The sequence below is a fragment of the Meles meles genome, chromosome 8, assembly GCF_922984935.1.
Source record: "Meles meles chromosome 8, mMelMel3.1 paternal haplotype, whole genome shotgun sequence".
Taxonomy (NCBI): domain Eukaryota; kingdom Metazoa; phylum Chordata; class Mammalia; order Carnivora; family Mustelidae; genus Meles; species Meles meles.
Window position 1 is genome coordinate 92,667,566 of NC_060073.1, and position 24,046 is coordinate 92,691,611.

Sequence of the window (24,046 nt, forward strand, 5' to 3'; positions counted from 1 at the left end):
ATAGAACGACAGCAAAAAGAACTGTATCACCTACAAAAAGCTATGGACTTTGAGTATAGGGACAGCCACAGGTGGTGTCTCTTCAGTGACAGTCCTTTTTGACCTAATCCTGACTCAAGAAACATTGGCTGAGGAATATGAAGCAGCAGGCAGTGATACTCATCATACTGACCGTGAGGTTGCAGAGCAAAGTTGTGAAGGGCCAGTGTTCCCAATCGTCCCAGGGATCAATTGCAAAGCACTGGAAAAGAAACAATGAACAGGAGACTTCAGGAAGCTCCAATTCAGTTTCATGAAGCTCAGAATTTTGAGATTTCTGTGTGTGAAAGTTATCATTTCCACCCACAGGCTATTGACTTAATTTAGCAGACATTTCTTACAAAGGAAATCTCATGACCAATAAAGCCAGGGCTCAGAAGTGGCCACACCCTGGAGCCTACAAGGTAACACTTAATTCTGATGAGACTTGCCTAAGAACCCATGCAGAGAAAGCTGCACTGACTGTCCTTGGAAGCCTGAGACAGTGTTTTATCATTTGGAACGCAGTGCTTCTGCTGCTGTTGGAAGAGAGTCCCTGCTGTGTTGACCACATCACATCTCCACAGATGAGCTGGGCCTCCAGATACATCCCTTTATCTTCCTTTCAACCGTAATGACCTGAGTTCTCCACATCTAGTAGAAAAGGAGGAGGGAAACAGAAGTCTGAGCCTGCTCTGCCTGGTCATATGGTCTCCTTTGTCAGGGGGAGAGGCCAAGCAGGTGACTGGCTAACTGGTAAATGATTTAATTAAAAACAGATGAATAAACAAAATAACAATGTGGACTATTTGGATCTTTTCTTATCTTCTTACTTCTGTAAGGAAACATGAGTGGATATTTCTGTAATACCCTCCCCACTGGCTCTTCCCCTGAGGGGAGGAGAGATCTATCTGACTGGTCAGCCTGGGAAACTTCCTGAGTTATGTGTGCTCTGTTGGGACTGGTGCACCAGGATGCATTATCTGCCTCCACCATGCCAGGAACAGATCCTTGGTTAACGAGAGGCCAAGGTCGGATTGCTAGTTTACCTGGACTGGATGGACATCTGACTTCTTGGCATATTTCTCAAGTGGTTCAGAATATGCAAAGCAGAGATGTGATTGATTCCCCTATCCCCCAGTCTTCCCTCATGAACAGGTAGCAAGAACACAGCATTGTGTAACCCATGGCCTTGATTCTAGTCACTGGCTGTCACCTTGAGCATTGTTACTTCTCACCAATGTTCTGAATTTCTGTTGCCACATTTGTTAAAAAAAAAAAAAAAAAAAGCCAGTAAAATTTGCTCCACAGGCAGGGTTGTAGAGGTCCTACAGGAAAGCATTATCCAAATATCTATAATTAATGAACTCAACATATTTTGATCTCCCAGGGGGAAAAAAGGGAAATAGTAAATGCCTTAGAGATGTCAGAAGCTAGTTACTGATGAACACTTATTTTTCTTCTTTGTTCCTTAATTTCCTTCTTTCTTGCCTCCTTCCTTGTCTTGTTTTTACACTGGAGTTTCTCTGCTAGCATTTTCACAGAGGCATAAAGCTTGAAGAGGGTTGGAGTGCTTTTCTTCCTAATTGAAAGAATAGTTTCAGTAGAAGACTTTTCACCTTAAAAAACTAAAAATATCAAAGCATTGGAGAATAAAATATGAACTGATGGGATGGGGGGAAAGTATAGAGGATTCAGAGATGGCTGTGAAATGTTAAATCTGGGAAACTTTAGGATATGATTTCTGTGAGATCTGCAACAGAAAAGTTGCTATAAAATGCTTAATTATATGTTGCTCTCATAGGAACGGCATAGAGAATGTGATATATGCCCGGTCTTTGTACTTGGCAACGTATACCAATGTTTAACAGTTTTTTGAGATATCAAGACCTTATCAAGACCCTCCACCCCCTCTGTGAATATTTGCATTTATTTGATGAAATCAGTAGCACTTAAATGAGCTATATTATTAAACATTAAAAAAAGACTTCACACTATCAAGAATAATACAAAAATATCTAGGTCATATTATTTAGTCCATACTGACCTAGGGGTCTTGGTCCCATAGATTGGGAATAATGATTTAATCTCTTCTGGTGCTATTAGAACCATAAATGCTTTCGAGGCACCTATAAATAATAATAGTAGTAGTAGAAGTAGTAGTAGTAGTAGTAGTAGTCCACGCATTCAGGAATTAATAAGCACTTTATTTGGATTACCTTATTTATTTCTTACAATAATCCCATGAGGTCAGATTATTGAATTCCCTTTGGAGATGAAGGAACCAAGGACCCCAAAAGGTAAGTAATTTACCCTTGAAGAGAGATTAGGAGCCCAGGTCAATTGATTCTAGAGTCTGAATTGTTAACCCTTGCATATGGTTTACTGCCTTGCCTATAGCTCTCAGTAGAAAAGAAAACACATACCAGTGATTTCTATTTAATCACACTAGTTAGTAATTTAAAAATAAAATAAAGGGGATGACTATCGAGGAAGACAGGGTTATGGTAACAAATCCACTGGGAAAAAGGGAGAGGAATATCCCCATGGTGGTAAATTGAGAAAAAAAATATGTGAATGAGGAAGGGGACAGAGGGGGCTGGATCTGAATATTCATGCTCCCTGTTTTTCATGTAGCAGTGACTGAAATGTGATGTGTAGGATTGGAAAGCATCTGACTGAAAAGGGAAATAGTTAATGGAAAGGAGAAAGACCGCATTGCTATACATAAGCAACTTGTATTTTTAGGATCACACAACATATGTGAGCCAAGGAAGGAAAATGCTTCAATAAAATAATAATTGGAGGACGGGGGAATAATCACGTTTAGCTTGTCTGATTTCGTTGGTGGTAAGTGTACAAACAAGAGGTACTCTTGGCAGAATGGGAGCCTGCCATGTGCCCCTTGGAAGTGTAGCTGTTCCCAGAGTCCCAGTCTAATGTCAGTTTGGAACAATAACCCTGGCTTTCCTCACATTTATGGAACAAAGGAGAATTCTTTCCCTTCCCTTCTCAAGTGTGTCTGATTCAACTGCCTTTTCCTTGACATACTCATCCCCTGGCTGACCACATTATTGTCCTAATATGCTCCCAACTCCTGGCTCCCAAACATACTCTCATCCACGTCTAAACTTTTAAGATAGGTGCCATATTACATCTTGGATGTTAACTAATACTCCTCATGAGAAAATACAATTTCCTTTCCTTCCCATTACACATGAACTATTTAAACCCCAAAGGCATGTATGGCCACACGAAGACAGACAGTCATTCCTCCCATAAGCAAATGCTTACTGAGATGCAGGTCCTGAGCTTTGTGCCAGGGTAGGACTGTGAACACGCCAGGTCCAGTGCCCAGCTTCATGAAGTTCACACTTTAGTGGAGGACATGCTGCAGAACCCAAATGATCAGAAAAATAAAACAACTTCAGGGATAGTACCTACATAGTATATAACTGCACGTGAAACATATAAGATGCTTGTTAATGAATAGGAAGATATGGGGCCCAACTTAATTTAAGTAAGGCTTTTGGGGGAAATGCTATATAAGTGGAGATTTATAGGATAAGGTGATAGCATTCCAGGCATAGGAAACTTGAGTGTAATTTCCCAAGAGAAACAAAGGCAGAGACCGGCGCAGTCAGTGAGGGTCTGGGATCTGCCCAATGATGGAGAATGGCAAGAGACAAGGTCAGATCATACAGATATTTAGATGTAGGCCCTAGCAAGAGGCTGAGAGGCATGGAAAGCCATTGGAGGATCTAAAAGTAGCAATTATGTCACTGATTTGCATTTTCAGATGATTAGATACACTACTCTACAGAAAATGCACCCGAGAGGTGGAAGAGGAGAAGGAGATAGTTGGTTCCCCAGAGGGAAGAGGTGCTCACAGGGCTGCTTCTTTCTGCAGCTGCTGGTTATGCACCTGGAAGGAATGTAGAATGTAGCTAGGAACACCTGCTGTGGAGACTCTCTGGCTGAGCTCACTACCAATGAGCTGGGAGGACTTTGGCACATTTCTTAACCTCTCTGTGTCTTGATCTTCTCAACTCAGAAATAAATAATCATCCTTACCTTTTAGGGTGGCTGGGATGATTAATTAAATAACACAGGAAAGGAAGGGAGTGTGCAGTGATCACTGGCTCCATGTTACCTCTGCAACTGTTTTGGTGACTTTGTGGGGGCTCTGGGAAGGAGGGAGCTCTTGGTCATGAGTCGAGAAGGCAAGAACAAGGTGATTAATAATAAGAAGCAGCTTGGAGGTGGATTCTCCCTCCTAATCTCTTTTGACTTATTGCTCCAAAACAAGAGCTACCCATAGGCATCAACCACAGACCTGGTCATCTGCACCCATTATTTTATTTCATTCACACACAGTCTTGCTGTGTAGATATTGTTATCCTCATTTTTGGTATGAGGGAAGTGTGGCCCAAAGGAGATAGTGAACTTGCTCAAGGTCACGAGTTAGTTGCAGAGCCAGAATTCAAGCCAGATCGGTCTCTTTCCAAGACCCATGCTCTTTCCACCAAACGGGACATGCACAGCACACACACCTGAATCCCAAACACACCTCAGGTTTTCAGGATTCTGCAACATCTGTGTCTCTCAGCACTAGGTAGCCTGTATATAAAAGGTCCCCAGGTAACTCAGGGAAGAAAGAAATCTGCCCACTCCAAGCCTTATAAAAAAGGAAAGAACAGCTCCGTTCCATCTGGTATTCCATAAAGCACAGCCTTGCCAGGTAAAGTCTGGAAATGAGCTTGTACCCACTGCTGAGTACCAAATGTTATATAGCTAATTAACCACAGAGGTTTGGGAAGGAACCCATTAAAGAGACCAAATACAGCATGAAGAAAGGAGCAAATGGTAATGTTGCTGCTTATTACCATTATTGCCATTAATATTAATATTAATACTATTATTTAGTTTTATTATTACTCTGATATATCATTATTATTGCTGTCTCCCAGCATCTTCTGCATAAATCTATCACCAAATGTTTTAGAGGTTTAATACCATTATAGTTATGTAATTAAACAAATAGGAATAATAGTTGCAGAATTGCAGAGTTACATAATTATTGCTCTACAATGGAAACAATAAATAAAAGTTACTTGCCTCTATAGCAGTTACATTAACAACAATTGAAACACTGAAGGCTGAAGCTGAAGAATTATGTAATGCTGACATAATTAAATAATAAATTATCCTAGAACTACAGGGACCTGAGCTATATAAAGCAGCTTATGGAATGGAAGAGAAAAGGAAACCATTAAGCAACAAAAAGAAAAAAATAAATAAAAGAAAGAAAGAAAGGATTTTCTGATGGATACAAAGCAAAGCCACATGGGCCCAGAATGAGGAGTTCTGGGGTTTGTAGTATGAAGACGCTTCCGCTTCCCATTCTAGATTCAGGCATGTGCATGGATTTTTATCAAGCTCAACACAAAGAGTAATTTGTCTAAAGCTATAAATCATTTGGATAATATAATCCCCTTAACTGAACAGTTACCACATGTGACACACATTTAATCTCTGTGTTTAAACTTATCTCAAAATTATCTCCATTATATATTACACAACCCACTCTTCAGCTACCTGCATGGACTCAATGACTATCGTGTGCACATAGAGGATGGGAAGCTTGCCAGAGGCTAAAAATGATACTCTTTAGAAAATTATTTGAAATTATTGAAACACACAATCCCCCTATCATGATGTTCCTTTGGTTGTGTTATCACAATATTAACATACTCAAATATTTGTAAAGGCAAAGATGTTTGATGTTATATCAAATACCAGATGACTGACTGACTTGCTCATCTTTTTATCCCAAAGTTTTACAGTTAGGTTGCCTCGATTTTATAAAATAAAAAAAAATTTTAAAGGGTGTTTTCGTCGAGGTCTAGAGTGAGGCACAACGTTATATATCTGAAAATATAAAAATAGGTACCTGCTCTACAGACTAAGTTCAGATTGGGAAGCCAGTGTATAGCAACACATTTTGCACTCTGAATCTACCTGTCTCCCCGGTGTCAGCAGACCGAGCCCATTGTTGGAATGAATGGCACGATGGGATGTTCCTGGAATGCCAGCAGCATGCAGTATGAATAAGCACATGGCATCACTCAGCAGTGACAATGGGGAGGCAGAAGGCTCCTGTCCAGAGCCAGCAGGGAACAGAGTCGTAGTCTGCCAGCCTCTCTGTAATTCACATTTCAAGGAGGCTCTCACTTCTCCATCAGGCCTGTTCTGAGAGCAGCCAGGTTGGGCCATTATCATAATGGGGTCACCTGGGAGTCTGGGAATAGACAGGGGAGCAGTCTATTGGGGAGAACTAATTGACTCCTGTCTCATTACTTGGCTCAGCTTGACAGGCAAACTTAGTGATGGGGAAAGGACAGCCTCAGAAGAGAACCATGCCAAGGAGGGGCCAAGAGGCCACCGCACCTGCTGGACCTGAGGGAGTGTAAGTGGCCTGCCCAGTGTCAGCCCCAGAAATTCAGGTTGTAATTTTCCAACATGCAGTTCTGGCTTGCTCCCTGGCCTACAGGGAGACTATGCCGCCCATCTGTCTGTGTTTGTGAACCACTGTGATGAAGGACACTCAGAATCCAGACCCTTTTGGCATCACTTTGTCCCATCCCCCAATATCTCACCTTTAAATCCAGTGACTAAGATCTTTGTATCTTTCCCAGAGGAAGGTGAGAGTAGAGCTTTGTCTAGGTGAGCAGGGTAAGTTTCCATTATCCTGGGACTGCAGAAACGTTTTACAAGGGCTTGAGGAATTACCATCATTACCCTGAACCTCATGGGAACATATGCAAAGCATGTTCAGTTTCCTCAGTGACTATTGAGGTGGCTCCTGGAGGCACTGTGGGTTTGTTGAATGTCCCAGGACTTCAAAAGTAAACACACTTGGTATATTAGCCAGCCCAGACTGTCATGATAAACACCATAGCTTGGGTGGCTTAAACAACAGACTATTTATTCATTCAAGTTCTGGAAGCTGGAGTCCTAGATCGGGGTGCCAGTATGGTCGGGTTCTGGTAAGAGCCATCTTCCTGGCTTGCAGAAGGCTGCCTTCTCACTGTCCTTGCATGGCCTTTCCTCCATAACATGGAGAGAAAAAGATCTCTTTCTCTCCTTCTCTTCCTCTTCTGATAAGGCTATGAATCCCATCATGAGGGTCCCACCTTCATGGCCTCGTCTAACCCTAATTGCCCCCCAAAGACTCCATCTCCAAAACCATCATAGGGGTGAATATGACTTCAACACATGGATTTGGGGGAACACAAACATTCAGTCCATAGAACCCCTGAGTTTGAATTCCAGCTTTCTCTTTTTATTAGGTGTGGATCCTAAATGGCTTTGATGCCTGAAATTTGTTGCCTCACCTGTGTAATGTAGCTAGCAATACCTACTAAGTTGGACCACTATGAGGAATAGAGGGGTTAATGCAGGAAAAAACCTATGACACATAAAAATATTAAAAACTACCAGTTCTGTTCCCTCTGTCTTGCCTCTCTCGAGGAGTCTCTGATCCATGGTAGCATCTTTGTCCTCGAGACTTCTGTTCTACACCATTCCATGTGGAAAATGTCTCCTTTTTGAGATGCTCTCCATCCTGATGAGTTGGGCTGGATTGCACCCTTCTTTCTCAGGAAACAACAACAGAAGTAAGAATTATCCCCTAAAAGCCAGGATGGTACCTCCTCTGTTGGGGGCCCATCAAGGAGGAGGGCACTATCAGAGGGCTCTAGAAGCCATTTTCCTTTATCGTGATCACCTGGAAGCAGGTTTCCTCAGCTTGCTCACCTTCTGTGTGTCCTGTTCCTGGGGCCCCTCTTGCCTCACTTCAAAGTCTCAGTGTCTGTGTCACCAAGTCCCATTATGTGCCCTCATTTCCATGAGTCTTTTCCTAGATATGGAATCCCCTGGCCTTGATTCCCAGCCCCCAGACACCACTATTCTCTCATCAGGGTTATCTCTATTAGCTGTTGCCAACGTCAGTGCATTGAAACAGTGCAATGTTAGACACTTCCCCTGACTAACGTCTTTGTACTGAGCGGGGGAATCAGAATGGAACAGATGTTTTAAGGACTCCATAAATCCGTGAAGATAAAAAACCACCCACCCAGCACTTTTTAACAATGCGCCATGCTGATGAACCAGCATATCGGAAATACCAAAATAAATATAAAATCCCCCTGAAGCTTCAGAATAAATCTTGGGTTTTTTTTTTTTTTCTCTCTCTCTTTCCCCCCTTATAACATACAACCAGACATCATTTTTAATACTCCATGAAGATCCACAACTGGGAACAGAAGCCTATAAAAATGCTTCTGCTTCCCTCTGAAGTGACCCGATGACCAACACAATGTGCGTGAATCACCCTCCAACTGCTTCCTGAAAAACTCATTTCACTCTCCCCCAGAACCTTCTCCCTCTCCCATCACAACCCGTGTTGTCATGTTTCCTCTCATAACTCCTTGCTGAATTCCAATGAGGTTTTCTAATTAGCCTAATTAATTTTCTGCCCAACTTAATAAGACTGTCTCTGGTTCAGAAATAATTGGACTTCCCAAACACCATTTTCCCTCCCTCTGTTTCTCAGTGGTGAGTTGTGATCCAGCCTCCTTTAATAATTCAAAATTAGCTTCTGTTTTTCAGATGATGGGTTCATGTTCAGAGAGTTATTTAGTTTTTTCATTAACACTCTGACATCGCCTTCTCCCTCCTATAAAGAGTACCTAAAAAAGCACTAAAAATAAAAATGAAACTTGGAACCTTTCATGGAGAGATAAATCCATTTAGGATCAGGGTTTCAATGGATTCTAGCTTCCTATCATATCAATTTCAGGAAGGTAATTTAGTGACCTGAAGTACATTCTTTCCCAGAAAGTTTGTAACAGCTATGAAAATAAGCCCTAATAAACGCAAGGATTAACATCACACAAAAAATATCTTAAGTGCCTTTAGGACAGTAGCCTCTAATGGAAGAGCAGGCTTCTTTTTGATCTCTCACAATTTTTTTTATATGGCTGTGAATTCGTTACTACAGGCAAATGAAACTGTTGTTCACTATAGCAGCGTGTGTTCTCGAAACAAATGAGTCAGAAATAAAAGGAAGGGATGAGAGCTAGGGAGGAGGGTAAAGAAAGAAAAGTTGGCAAGCCAATGAAAATGTCCATGTTCCAGTGTGTATTTGAATAAGATCTGCAAAGCTGTGTAAATTGAATACTGTCTTCTGTTTGCTCTCAGGTTCCAGACCACCAGGAAATCTTAGCCGATGCAGTATTGGTTATGTAGCCTCAGGAATACTTTACTTGGAACCATGAAGGTGGAATTATTTTCTCATTCCCTAAAAAGCCTGAAGCTTTTTTTTTAGAGAACTTATAAATATGCCGATGAACAGTACCAGAAAATAAAAAGCGGAGTAAAAATGTTGCTTCCAATCCTTCTCTTGGTACCAGAGTGGCACAGTGGTGAACCCTCTTGTTATGGCTGCCATGTTCCAAGTAGAATCATAAAGGTGCGAAGGTTTTCAAAGAATGTATTCTAAACAATAACATAAGGGTATGGCCCTGGTCTTCTCTTTGCATTATCTTCAGCTAAACTTTTCAAAAATGAAATATCTGAACTTACAAAGGTTGGCTTCTTTTGTCAATGAAGATAGGCGATGCACTTACGTTCTAATAGTCACTGCTTCTATATTAAGACTCATCTAGGCAGGTAGATGTTTTAAGACAATATCATTCTAAAAACTACAAGTGCACCAAACTGGTAAATTTGGGGATAATAATCTCCTTCTAAAAAAAAAAAGACTTGCAATCTCTGTATCTCGGTCTCTCTCTTTAGAAGAGCTCCGTGGATGTTGTTTCAAAGATCATATTTTGTAGTGAATGTGAAGTGCGACTCAGTTTTTTCAAATGTAAATAAGATTCAATTTCCTGTAAATGTCCAGATATGAAGCATGCCTATATTACAAGTCATCAGAGTTTGCTACAACTAGCTACTGGGAGGGAAAAAAGGACTGAGTTGGATTGAGAAGTTTACTCTCAAAATGAAAGTGAGAAGAATGATAAGAATTGTAACTCTATATTTAAATGAAGTTTATTCTTGGCCGCCCAAGTGGAACAATGTAAAACTATATAAAGTCAGCTATATAGGGCTTAAAAATCTTTTTTTTAAAGATTTCATTTATTTATTTGACAGAGAGAGAGAGGGAGCACAAGCAGAGGGAGCAGCAGGTAAAGGGAGAAGCAGGCTTCTCACTGAGCAGGGAGTCTGATGCGGGACTCAATCCCAGGACTCCAGAACCATGACCTGAACTGAAGGCAGAAGCCCAACCGACTGAGTCACCCAGGTGTCCCAGGACTTAAAAATTGTGGGCTTTCCTGCTTATTGCTTAAGTAAGACTACTTGCTTTCAGCAGACTTCTGCAATGTCCAGTGACTAGCTGGGGGCTTTTGGAACTATGACACATTTAAACCCCTAAACTATCCAGTGGAGGTCTGTTTAAAATTTTAAGATGATAGAATAGTATAAACATTAAATACTTTGACCACATTTCACCCTCTGGAATATACATTCTCATGACAATGTTTTAAAAAATTATCCTCTGCAATTAATATTGGGGTGGGTTTCTTTTCTCAATTTGGGTACATTTTTACTAATCTTTGTCCTACTGCCCCTGCTCTGGTTAAGCTCCTCCATCACATAATGAAATGATTTTAATCCTGGTTTTGCATGAATACCTTAGAGATAAGCTCCTCCTAAACAAAAAACATCAAACATAACAACAATAATCACATGGTGGTTTCACCTGAAGCCACGCTAGTGGAAGTCCAGGACATCATGTCCTGCCATTGCTTCCATCTCACCTGAGCCAAGGGGAGCGTCACTCATCAGAGCATTGACTACAGAGCTAGCACATTTTCAGAGAACTAGATGAGCAGGAAGAGAGTCTTCACCCAAGTCCCCTTCCATTCAGGTTTGCCTTGACTGCGCAGCTACACTGATCTCTGTTGATATATCCACCCTATTAAGATGGTGTGACAGGAAAAAATATCCTGGGAAAATGGCATGTCCAGGCACATCAGTCAGGGGCTAGTCAGGCAGAATACAAACATGGCAGAACTCTAACAGATGGAATTTCATACTGGGAGCTAGTTACCAGTTATGGGAAAAGGGAAAGAAAAAATTTTGAAAGGTCCTGTAGATTCACAACAAAGGAAGTCTCTACCAGGTCTAGGACTGAAGGGTCAAAGAAAGGTACGATGTGCCCAGGGCCACGAGCTGGGGGATATATTGAACTAGGACAGTGGCCCAAAGATAGCCCATACCCGCTGAAGGCATCAGCTTTCACTCTGGGCTCTCAGGTGGCATTCCATGCCCTCGCTCCATACTGTACTAACAGCCAAGATTTTATGGATCATAAAATTTCCAGGTCGCTTTTTTAAACATAGCCCCTGGTTCTGCTTCAATGACCTCCCGCAGCAGTGAACTGCATAGCAGATAAAGAAGCATTTTCTTTTAATGTTTGGGAATTTACTAGCCATAAATTCCACCGAGTGCCCTAAGGTCTATGTGTTATTGTCAGGTAAAGTAAGTAAGGGGAGTAAGCAGTTTTCACTATCCCCCTGAACACCTTTTCTGCTTCTCTTCCTGAAATAAAATAATTCCCTATTGTAGCAATTATTTAACAGGAGGGTGTCCCCCCCCACACCCAGTTTCTTCAGAGTAGATCAAGACCTCTTCTTGTTTCTCTTTAACTCCACACCTCCTTCCTTCTCTCAAGAAGCATTAGCAGGCTGTGAAAAGGACATCTCATTCTCTTTCCTACTGCCACTGCTACAACACCTACCTCTTCACAAAACAGAGAGTGTGGGATACTGATGATGATAATCAAGATGACAACTCAGCATCCCTTTTAGGAGTACACTCACTGCCAACGACGTGCTGTCCTTGCCCAGGGTTCAGGCACCACAATATTAGTGTTTCTGTAAGTCTAGACGCTGACCCCTACTTGCCATAGCAGGGCAGCAGAAGGAAAGGAAACTGTCCTTTCGATTAGGAATGCCAAACACCTAATTCTTCTATTGCCACTCCTCAAATAATACTGAAAGAGATGTTACTATCCTCATTTAGCAGAAATGTTAAATAGCTTGGCCAAACTCTCAGAATGAGTTGGGAAGCAAAATTGGGATTAGAATCAAGGTCTGACTCACTATAAAATCCACATTATTTTTGCTACATAGTATTGATTCCAATTTTCCATGTGAGTGGCATCATAAAATGCAAAACATGCTCAAAAGAAAATCTTTCTACATATACATTCAAACATTTTGGTGATAATACGGTATGCTGGAAGAGCTGCCAGGCTCAGAAAATAAAAACGCAGGACACCTCGTTAGATCTGAAATACAGATGGCTAACAAATTAATATTTTTAGCATAAGCACGTCCCAAATATTGTGAGGGACACACTCACACTAAATTGATGTGTTATTTGTCATAAACTGAAATGTAGCTGAATATCCTGTGTATTTTTTTTTTTTTTTTGGCAACCCTAAATGTAATTTATCTGTATCTTAATGCCTTGAGCTGTCAGGTTCACTTTGCTGTGACAAACTGAAAATCCTGTCAAAGAAAATTTAATTGCTTTCTCCTCTGCCATCATCGCTAGTCTCTACTCCCTGGGCTTGCTGGGACTCCTGCTAGGCCAAGAGCAAAACCTCTATCTATGACCATTTAAAACTGATGTTCCCTGATGTGTCTAACTGAGCCTTACATCCAACTTTATCAAGGCATTATATATACACATATATGTGGATATATGCATGAGATGTATCCATTAGGAGTGTGGCTCAGTGAGTTTTGCTCAATGTATACATCTGTGTAACCACCACTCCAGTGAAGAGAGAACATTTTCATCACCCCAGGATGTTACCTCACACCCTTAGCCGTCAAGCCCATGCCCCTCCAGCCCTAGACAAACAGTGCTCTGTTTTCTCTCATTATAAATTAGGTTTTCTTTTCCAATAATCTTATACAAATGAATCATAGAATTGTACCATCTGTGCTCTTCTGTATCTGCCTTCTTTGGCTCAGCATAACCATTTGAGATTCATCTATACTGTTGCCTGCATTAATAGTTCATTCTTATTAATTGTAGAGTCATAGTCCATAAGATGGATTCATCGTGATTTGTTTAGCCATTCATCCATTTATGGACAAGGGTTGTTTCCAGGTTTGACTAATGTAAATAAAGCCACCGTTAACATTCATGTACAACTCTTTGCATAAACATATCACTTTATTTCTCTCAGATAAATGTTAAGGACTGAAATGACAGGATCATATGGTGGTTATGTGTTTCACTTTATGAAGAATTGCCGTGATAGTTTTCAAAGTAGTTCTAGTTCTCTACACTCCTGCCATTGGTGTGTGATCGTTCCAGTGGCTTCACATCTTGGCCAACACCTACTTATGGCCAACTTTTTGTTTTTAAAGTATTAGTCATTATAACAGGTATGGTATCTCATGGTGGTTTTGGTCTGCATTTCACTGAGATCAACTGAGTTTTAAAGTCCTCAGAAAAATAAAAGTAATGGTTTCTCCATTCATTGAATAATTCTTTGAGCTTCTATTTTAGAGGGGTGTGGGGTTAGGCAGCAACTTCACTCTCGGCAGTGAGTCTAAAATGGCAACAACAGCAGTAGACAGGATTCCTTGCGACGTGGAGCTAAATCTAGTACGTGAGGAGATATTAAGAAACATTCATGAAGGGCACCTGGGTGGCTCCGATGGCTAAGCGACTGCCTTGAGTTCAGGTCATGATCCTGAGTCCCAGGATCGAGTGCTGCATCAGGCTTCCTGCTCAGCAGGGAGTCTGCTTCTACCTCTGACCCTTCCCCTTCTCATGCTCGCTCTCTCTTTCTCTCTCATTTTCTCTCTCTCTCTCTCTCTCAAATAAATAAAAATCTGAAAAAAAAAACCACTCATGAATATGTATCTACTCCTGATAATCACTAGCAGTATTAATAACTCCTGTGGCCTGACAGAGGCCACTCAATTTAGACTAGAAAGTGAGATGAGCCTTCTGGAAGAACATCTGACACACCCTGAGAGTGAGTAGGACTTGCAGAGGCAGTGAGGTGGGGGGGGAGGGGGAGTCTTGCAGATGGAGGGAAGGATGTATTTGAAGACCACTGGATGAAAAGGACTGAAAGAAGGTCCATGTGGTTGAGAACACAGAGGCAGTGGCGTATGGCACATGAAGAGAATGCAGAGGTTGCGTGGTGTCACAGTAGAACCCTCCAGATCATGGAAATCATTCTCTGGTCCTAAGTGGAGTGGAAATTCACGGGTAAGGGAATGGGGGGAGCATAAGCTAATGAATGCTTTTCCAAATCTCACCCAGACTCCAGTGATGGGAAAGATTTGAATGAATCTCAGAGGCATGGGGAATGAGACGCTAGCCCACGGCTGTCACTGTGGTCGAAGAAGGTGGCCAAAGTGTGTCCCTTAGTGGATGGAGAGGAAATGAAAGAATCCATCATGAATCTTGGAGAGGAAATCCACATGATTTGGTGAAAACTCAGATGACAGGACTGCAGGAGAGGGAGGTAGCGAGGTTACTGGGTCCCTGCTTGAGCAGTTAGGTTGACAGAGGTACCAACGAACTGTAACTGTCACAGTAACTTGTAAGGAAAGCTGGAGTGGCAACCTACAGGGAAGGAGGTGATAATCTTGTTGCCAGAGTAACATTTTTCCTGACTGCAAAAATAAAGACAGTAAAAATACACGAGTATGTGGCAATGTGCATGTGACTTCATGGAATGTCTTAGGGGTCACTCTCTAACTAGACACTGAGTGAGAATTGGGGCCACCACACACAGATGGGTGGACTGTCCAGCTTGAACAACCATGTCTACCAACCATGTCTAACAGCCCTGGATGAAATTGGCAACACCTAGTCTTATGAATAAAAGAAAAAGATGTTTCTGTCATGAAGAGATGCAAGATAGATATTCTTAAAGGTAAAATTAGAGGGAATTGGGGACAAAAGGTAATTAGTGCCCTTTCTCTGTCACATATAAACAGGTGCCTAATGGCTTGACTCCTGAGGTCACCTAAGTGGGAACATAAATAAACCACAGAGCAAATGGCCAGAGGACAGCTTGCCCAGCTTTCTTTCAGTGGGTCTTCATGGGGCCACTCCTCCAGGACAGAACCCTGCCTAAATGTGACAGACAGACAGAAAGACATTGGTGACTCAGTCTCTGCCCTGTAGATCCCACAGGTGAGAAGTATAGTGGTCCCGCAGGTAGAACAACCACTACGTGGAGATGTACGTGCTAGAGCAGACATAGGTCCTGGGGCCTAGGGTATCCAAAGCAGGAACAGCCTAATCCCTTGAACTGGAGAAAGAAAGAAAAGAATGATTTCCTTATAGTGTTAACTCTGTGCAGTTAATAATAATAGCTTTTCTGCTTCTTGCCACTTTCAGTGCTCACTGGGTGCCAGACAGAGCACAGGGTTGAGCATGTTGTGGACTCCATGCCTTTACTCCTATATGCCTTACTCCTTTACTCTATGCCTTTACACCCACTTTTGGGGGTGGGTGTTATTGTCCTTCCTTTACTACACACTAGGACACTGGCTAAAACACCTGAGTTTGCTCACTCCCCTCCTTGAGGAATGGCCTGCAGGGATTCAAACCTCGGTCTGTGGGACCTATAAACCCATACTCCTGATGACTCATATGGCTGTGGATGAGTTTATTCAGAACAAATTTTCAGTGGGCACGAAGTTGGCTGCTCTTATTTATATGTTCTCCAACACCCACTCCTGCTTCAACTGTTGATCTTTTTAATGCCCAAAGAGGGCTCATTCATGTGCCACGTTTGTGGAACCAAGTGCTAAGGACATATACTGCTCTGTGTCCTTTATTCTTGGTCCAGACGAAACAGGGGACAGGCCAGAGAGGCGGGCCCAAGAAGAAAGCAAAGCCAGGCCCCCTCTGATGCCAAGGACCCCATGCTGCTGGAGGAGCTTTTCTGCACTGCACTGTGGCACCACGCTGCTACGCACGGCCCCCACACTTTATGTCGAGAGCCCAGTCTCCACGGGGAGCAGAGAGAGAGAGGTAGTGCTGTGTGGTCCCCTCCCATCTGTTTTGCAGAGGAGAGTGATTCTGAAAAAGCACATCAGATTAAATAAATTAAAAGAATTGCACCCCTCTGGGAACATTCTCAAAACAGAAAGTCATTTGAACCGATGTACGATTCACTCACAGCCTCTTTCCTTATAGGAAATGAATACAATCAAAATAAAAATCACTCCTCACTCTGTATAGTAAGAGGCAGTAGATGGGCACAGGGAGAGAGGGAGGAGGGGAGCAGGTCACAGTAGACACAGTGTTTACAAAGCCATTAAAGGAGAATGAATAGATCTAGTCTAGTCCCAAAAGGCAAAGAAATGTGAATTTTCACATATAAATAGAAAACGTTTAGAATGTTATTAATTCAAGACGGAGCTCATAATGCCTCTGGATGATAACTGTGTCTGGGCGTCTGGTTAGCTGCAGTGCCCCCTGCTGGTAAGAATCTTTTCCTGCTAGTTGTAGGCCTCTAGTTTCAGAACTTTGACTAGTTCTGGGGACTACCAAGGAAGCTTGGGTCTACATTTATATACTAGGTAGTGCACACCCTGAACACCTAACCAAGAACTCCTGTGTTACCTGGAACCTACTGCAGTATGTGTCCCATAATAAACCCCTAACAAAGATGCCTGAGTGATGACATGACCAAACATACACAGCTCTACCACAGAACTGAACACGTTTGACCCAGGGCACCTTAACCTTGGATGAACGGTAGCATCAGAACTCCTCAACTCCAATCGATGGATTCTTCTAAGAAAGATTTATCAGGTAAGACCAAAGTCACCATGACAGGTGACAGGTGCAGTGGGGTGCCCCGCGATCACTATGGGAGGCCCGTCCCATCATCTGTCGGGGTGACAGATTGGTAAGGTGCAGGCTGTGTCCTGTTGGGGGCACCCTTGAGGTCACAGGAAGATGAGGAGCTTGCCAGATGAAGAAACAAGGGAAGGGAATTCCACACCAAGAGAACAGAACCTCAGTGACATAAACACGAAAAGTGCATAGGGCTTTCAGGAAACTGACTTGGTGTCCCTGAAGGTTTCAATGAGAGGTAGGACTGGCAGTAGGTCAATGTTACAGAGGTCAGATAAGAAAGAATCCTCTTTCTTTTCTTTTCTTTTTCTTTTTTTTTTGGTTTGTTTGTTTGTTTGTTTATTTTCAGCATAACAGTGTTCATTGTTTTTGCACCACACCCAGTGCTCCATGCAGTATGTGCCCTCCCTATTACCCACAACCTGGTTCCTCAACCTCCCGCCCCCCCCACCCCTTCAAAATCCTTTGGTTGTTTTTCAGAGTCCATGGTCTCTCATGGTTCATCTCCCCTTCCAGTTTCCCTCAACTCCCTCTCCTCTCCATCTCCCCATGTCCTCCGTGTTCTTTGTTATGCTCCACAAATAAGTGAGACCATATGATACTTGATTCTCTCTGCTTGACTTATTTCGCTCAGCATAATCTCTTCCAGTCCCGTCCATGTTGCTACAAAAGTGGGGTATTCATCCTTTCTGATGGAGGCATAATACTCCATTGTGTATATGGACCACATCTTCCTTATCCATTCATCCGTTGAAGGGCATCTTGGTTCTTTCCACAGTTTGATGACCGTGGCCATTGCTGCAATAAACATTGGGGTACAGATGGCTCTTCTTTTCACTACATCTGTATCTTTGGGGTAAATACCCAGCAGTGCAATTGCAGGGTCATAGGGAAGCTCTATTTTTAATTTCTTGAGGAATCTCCACACTGTTCTCCAGAAATGTTGAAAAACAAAAACAAAACTGGCGGCATCACATTACCCGATTTCAAGCTTTACTACAAAGCTGTGATCACCAAGACAGTGTGGTACTGGCATAAAAACAAACACATTAACCAGTGGAACAGAGTGGAGAGCCCAGATATGGACCCTCAACTCTATGGTCAAATAATCTTCGACAAAACAGGAAAAAATATATAATGGAAAAAAGACAGTCTCTTCAATAAATGGTGCTGGGAAAACTGGACAGCTATATGTAGAAGAATGAAACTCGAGCATTCTCTTACACCGTACACAAAGATAAACTCGAAATGGATAAAAGACCTCAACGTGAGACAGGAATCCATCAGAATCCTAGAGGAGAACATAGGCAGTAACCTCTTCGATATCAGCCACAGCAACTTCTTTCACGATATGTCTCCAAAGGCAAAGGAAACAAAAGCGAAAATGAACTTTTGGGACTTCATCAAGATCAAAAGCTTCTGCACAGCAAAGGAAAACAGTCAACAAAACAAAAAGGCAACTCACGGAATGGGAGAAGATATTTGCAAATGACAGTACAGACAAAAGGTTGATATCCAGGATCTATACAGAACTCCTCAAACTCAACACACACAAAACAGATAATCATATCAAAAAATGGGCAGAAGATATGAACAGACACTTCTCCAATGAAGACATACAAATGACTATCAGACACATGAAAAAATGTTCATCATCACTAGCCATCAGGGAGTTTCAAATTAAAACTACATTGAGATACCACCTGACACCAGTTAGAATGGCCAAAATTAGCAAGACAGGAAACAACATGTGTTGGAGAGGATGTGGAGAAAGGGGAACACTCTTACACTGTTGGTGGGAATGCAAGTTAGTGCAGCCACTTTGGAGAACAGTGTGGAGATTCCTCTTTCTTTTGATAGAAAGTTTGAAATTATTCTACGGTCCATGGCAGCAGGCGGGGCTTGGGGCGGGGGTGGGGGAGGTTACATTTAGGATTGACATGGTTCATGTCGCATTTCACAGGCATAGTTCTGGTGTGATTGTGGAAGATGACCTCAGGAGTGAGGAACAGACCACCAGAGACAGAGGGCTCAGCTGCAAAGCTACAGCATTTAGTAGAAACATGAGGAGCTTCACTGAGATACCAGTTGTCTGGAGAGCAAGGAGGAGGCTGAGGGAGAATGGTTGGGGAGGTACAGTCAAGCCTGTCCACTGTGTAAGGAGGGGAGGCCAGGAAGGGGTGCAGAAACCTGTGCCACGTGTGACAGAATGCCCTGGAGAGGAGGGACAGGTTTGTACAGAAACTCAAAAAGATGCCGAAGTGGGTGCTGGTAAGTTATTCAGCCAGCATCTTGACATAGGAATTTTTAGCTCACGGGATCTTTGTCTGCATTAATAGTTTTGGGAGTTGTTAGTTTATAGATTGCAGTAGGAAAAAGTACATTTTCCATCTGTGCCTTGGTTTCCCTCTGGCATATTTATATAAAAAGCAAACTGCTCCTTAGGGATGCAGTGGCTTCCAAGAAATGATTATAATAATCATTTCATATTTGTATAATGTTTCACAATGAAGTAGGTATCTCATCTTGGTCCTTACCATGACCCTACAGGTTAGATACATTTACCCCAATTTTACGGGTAATGAAATTGAGTGTTTAAGATTAAGTGGCTTGGCTAAAACTACTGCAGCAACTCAGTAAGTGACTAACTCAGGGCTGAAGCTCTGATTTCAGTTCTCTGATTTTTTTTCCTGTACCTATTGCTGAGACTTTGTTACCATAATTTGTTGACATCGTTGTTACTGTTTTTTGTTTTTTTTGTTTTTTTTTACCCGATTATGGTACAATGGCCTCGTGAAGGATAATACTGAAATTCAAAGTTTTATAAGAACACTAAGTATCTGAAGCAAGGAGAAAAAAAAAGCAATGTTCCATCATTTATGAGCTCCTTGGAAGATAAAGGTTATTTAAATGCATAGGCTTATTAATGCCTCTGGAAACTCACAGATCTATCCATCTGAGCACAACCTGAAACTGTTAATTGTACAGAAGGAGGCAGACAACATGTTTCATGCTTATCTTGACCTGGAAAATTACACCTTACAGATGAAGCAAAGCAAACTCAGTGCCTGGGTGCAGAGTGAAGAAATGCATTCTGGAGCATCCGTCTTTCCCTCTGCAGGCTCCTCCCTTCCTGTCTCTAAAACTTTCACCACACCGATCTGGCTATATCACATCCCTTCATAGAAGTCAATGAAGAGCTCCCCATTGGGTAATGTTTTACTTTTCCAGGGTTGAGAAAGAGCAGCATGTGTCCCCATCCCACCAGCATGCAGGAAACGTGCCCGACCAGCTCTGTGAAAGATGTCTGTCCCTGATGGTTGCCACGGAGAAATAAATTAAATCTCGCCAACCCTGAAAGTCACCTTCTGAAGGAAGATTCTCTTTTCTTTCTTTCTTTTTTTTTCTTTTTTGTTTGTTCTCTACCATATCTACTTACCTTGACCTTCTAATCATCCATAGGAGTAGGAGAGTATCAAGACTCCCCAAGAGAGGGCATGTCCCCTGGTGGAGGCTGATACAGGAGGAGTGGGCTGAAACCCCCATGGCTCCCTGCAACAGAACTCTGTCTTTCTGCCACAAGCCACCCAGCAGCCCAGGTGTTACAGGGTGCAGCAGAAAGAGGGACACTGATTAAAGAATGAACATTTTACCTTGAAATGCCTCTTTTGGTGAAATTAAAAAAAAAAAAAAACAAACAAAACTAAAGGGTCTCTTTTGTCTACCGAGAAGGATTTATTTCAGTGCTCTAACTTCACTTCATCTCTGGGAAGACCTTAGTTTCCCAAATGGTAAGCCTAGCAGATGAGGAGGGAGGATGAAGTTGAAGGCATTATTAAACCAGACAGGATGTTCTGTCATGGCAAAAAAATAGTGATTCTGAAAGCATTGATTATATTTGCACAGGGCTTTTAAACTCACTAAAACATTTACACTCATTCGATCACTTTGGCCTCATCCAGTAGGGCAGTAAGAGCTTGAATAACTCTCCCCATTTGAAAGGTGAGGATGCTGAGGGGCAGAGCCCTTAACCTGACCATAACTCCTAATCCCCAGCACGGGACACGGATCCTCTGTTCTCTCTCAAATCCTTCAACTCCTAGAGGGATAGCTCCAGGAAATACTGCCCTAGTAACACGTGCCATAATCATTGTCATCCCAGGCTGTGACTCCCGCAAAGTGGTTTCTGGTACCACCATCAATCACAGGAAGTCAGTGCAACTCCAGCAGAAGTCACTGCATCTCTGTACCAGCCTTTGCTTAAAGAGTGTCACTCCTTTATAAACACAGGGCAAGGCTGCAGCCGAATCCCAGAGTCTGGGGCCTCTGTCGGTAAGCAGAGTGCTTGCATTTGCCCAGGAGATGCTGCAGGTGGGGCCACTGGCCTCAGTGGTCAGTCTGCAGTGATACATATGCTCAAGTTGGTGCACCCCCATGGTGGGATGTGTAATAACCAGGATCTGCACATCTCCACAGCTGAAGAGAGGCCAGCCAGTTCCAGCGTGTAGTGCTGAGTCCTGAAGAAGTTGGGCTTGAGGGCAAGGACATTATGCTTATTTGCTGAAATTGTTCCAGAGTCCCAGAAAAAGCACAATTAGAAAAATATTCCTTTGTTTAAACATTAGTTGTCTAATCCACATCCAATTCCTTAATAGACTTCTCTGCTCCTTTTGCCTTCTCTGACAGGTTTTCTGCAGAGTGCTTGAGAGGGAATTGCCGACAATATTTGAAACTGGAAGATACTTTCCCCCAGGACACTTAATATGCTTCTAATGACAGTCATTTCCTTTATGTTTTTACTAACTTGAGTAGGAAGGAGGGGTTGATTTTCATGTTCTATACTGCAAACAATAATAATCTCTATACAAATGTTGGACGGGGGAAAAAAAAACACTTTTTATAGGTTTGCTAAAATATTATAAACTCCCAAGAACAAAGTCAATTATTTAGTCCCTTTGGAGTCTAAATTGCAATTTATTTGTATGGAATTTAATAATGCTTAGCACTTTACATATCTAAAGTACTTTATAAACATTAACAAATTAATCTTCTCAATAGCTCCTTAAAGTTAGGAATAATTACCTCTGATTCACAGATGGGGAAATCGGGAAAGGTTAAGAGACTTGCTTCAAGTCACAGAGATAGGGTCTCCGATGATAGGAAGCAGAATAGGACCTGCTTCTCAAACATGGGCTAATTTTGGAATATCAAGAGCTCCTAGTGGAAAAAGACTTCTCCACTGTTGGCAGCTTATTAGAGTCAAAATATACCTTGAGGAAATCAGGAGCACAAAGGGCATATTTTGATTGGGTGCAGGAATGAATAGACCAGATCAGATGGTAGGACCGTCTAAGTGTTGGGGAATTGCCCCGAGTTTGATAGCTCTGCCCCCAAAGTACTGGACCAAAAACTCTAGATGAAACTTTAGTTGATCTGTTATCACGCTGAAAGGTATATGCATTTTCAGAGAAATTAGAACAGCTGCTTCCACCATTTCACATGACTTCCCAAGCTTATTGCTTTTGGCCTGTTCTCCTTGAGATGTGGAAGTAAAATGCACTGAAGGGCACTGACTCACAGATATATTTGGAAGGTGGGAGAAGTCATCATTCTGCCTGGTATGGCTTTATTCTGGCCAAGCACTTAGTAGGAAGACTGCATATCACAATTACATTTAATTAAATCCATGATCCGGAACACCCTTAAAATCCACATAACAGAGTACCCCTCTGAGGAAGAGTACTGTGAAGATTCTAGCATTATCTTTCGTCTGTTTCATGGTTCTTGCACAGAAACATGTCATACCTCGTTTCTGAAAAATAGAATGTTGGTTTTTAAGGGGAACTTTGTAAATGGAAACCTCATAATATGGCTTCCACATTTTATTTTGTCTTCCGTTTTATCTTTCTCCAAAATTATTTCTTAAATAATGATCAGACCCCAGAAACCGACATATCCTAACCAAGAGTTACTGTTTTTAAAGTGTGAAACACACACACACACACACACACACACACACACACACACGATGGGAACAATCATCAGAGGAAGGCACGATCGGGAAAGCGTTAACAATAAAAAGCCAAGCTGTTAGGTCTTAAACAGATGCCCAGGCCTAAGAGGTTACCACCAAGTCTCTCTTTTGTTGAAACAATTGTATCCTTTGTGAGGAGGGGAAAAAAGACAAAGATAGTTTTTCTGAAATCTCTTCTTGAAATAATTGAACTGAACAATCAAGCAGAGCTACAGACTTCAGATGGTTCATACAAATGCATAAACAATTGGAGAAAGGGAAGCTGAATCTATCAGCTTCTCATGTCAGCCTCAGAGATCCCTCTTCACACTTTTCCTCGGCAGTCAGCACTTAGGCATTCAGTTCATACAAATTTAATTTGTGCACTTGCGGAATTGTTACTATGAAAAACAAAATATTATTTCATGTCTGTTCTCACCCTTCACCTAGATTCTATTCTACGTGAATACATGGCCCCCTTTTTCCGTCTATTTCTGTCACAGCCATCAGTTCTGCTTACAATGTTTCTTAGCTGACCAGCCTGTTCGCCAGGAAAGCAGGCCATTCCCTGCTTTAAATGGAAAGAAATTAAATGAAAAGACATAATTTATGCTCCCTTCTCATACATTTCACCCAGGGCTCAAAACATCTTTAAATTGGCGTAAGTGCCCTTTTATTTAATATTGGAAGTGGCTTGGCTAAAATCACAGTTTCTGTGTAATTCACAGAGGTTATTTCTCCAGCTCAAGAGAAAAACTACATCATACTCCAGATTACAGACACCAAAAGATACTTATATGTTCTTTAGTTATACTGCTGCTTTCTTTCAAAAAGAAAAAGAAATTATTTAGTATCTCTCAGTATTATTTTTCCTCTCAATATTCATTTGGAAAAGATCACCAAATAAACAAGTCTAAAGACAAAAAATGAGGTAAAGATATCATTTGTAAATATAATGAGATAACATTACTTAGAAATGTTTTCTAAGGCTGCAACAAAATTTGCCCCAAATTTGCATATTTTTACTTT

At 41.9% G+C, this 24,046-nt stretch overlaps 1 protein-coding gene across 3 annotated transcripts in view; it reads right to left on the reverse strand.

Moving 5' to 3' along the window:
• Nucleotides 1-24,046, reverse strand: part of NTM (neurotrimin) — a 964,245-nt gene that overhangs the window by 573,953 nt on the left and 366,246 nt on the right. Inside the window, exon 2 of one of the 3 annotated variants that reach the window (XM_046017356.1) lies at nt 173-241. The exons of the other annotated variants lie outside the window; for them this stretch is intronic. The gene's annotated coding sequence lies outside the window, so the exon portion shown is untranslated. The remainder of the gene's footprint in view (nt 1-172; nt 242-24,046) is intronic. 3 annotated transcript variants of the gene reach the window in all.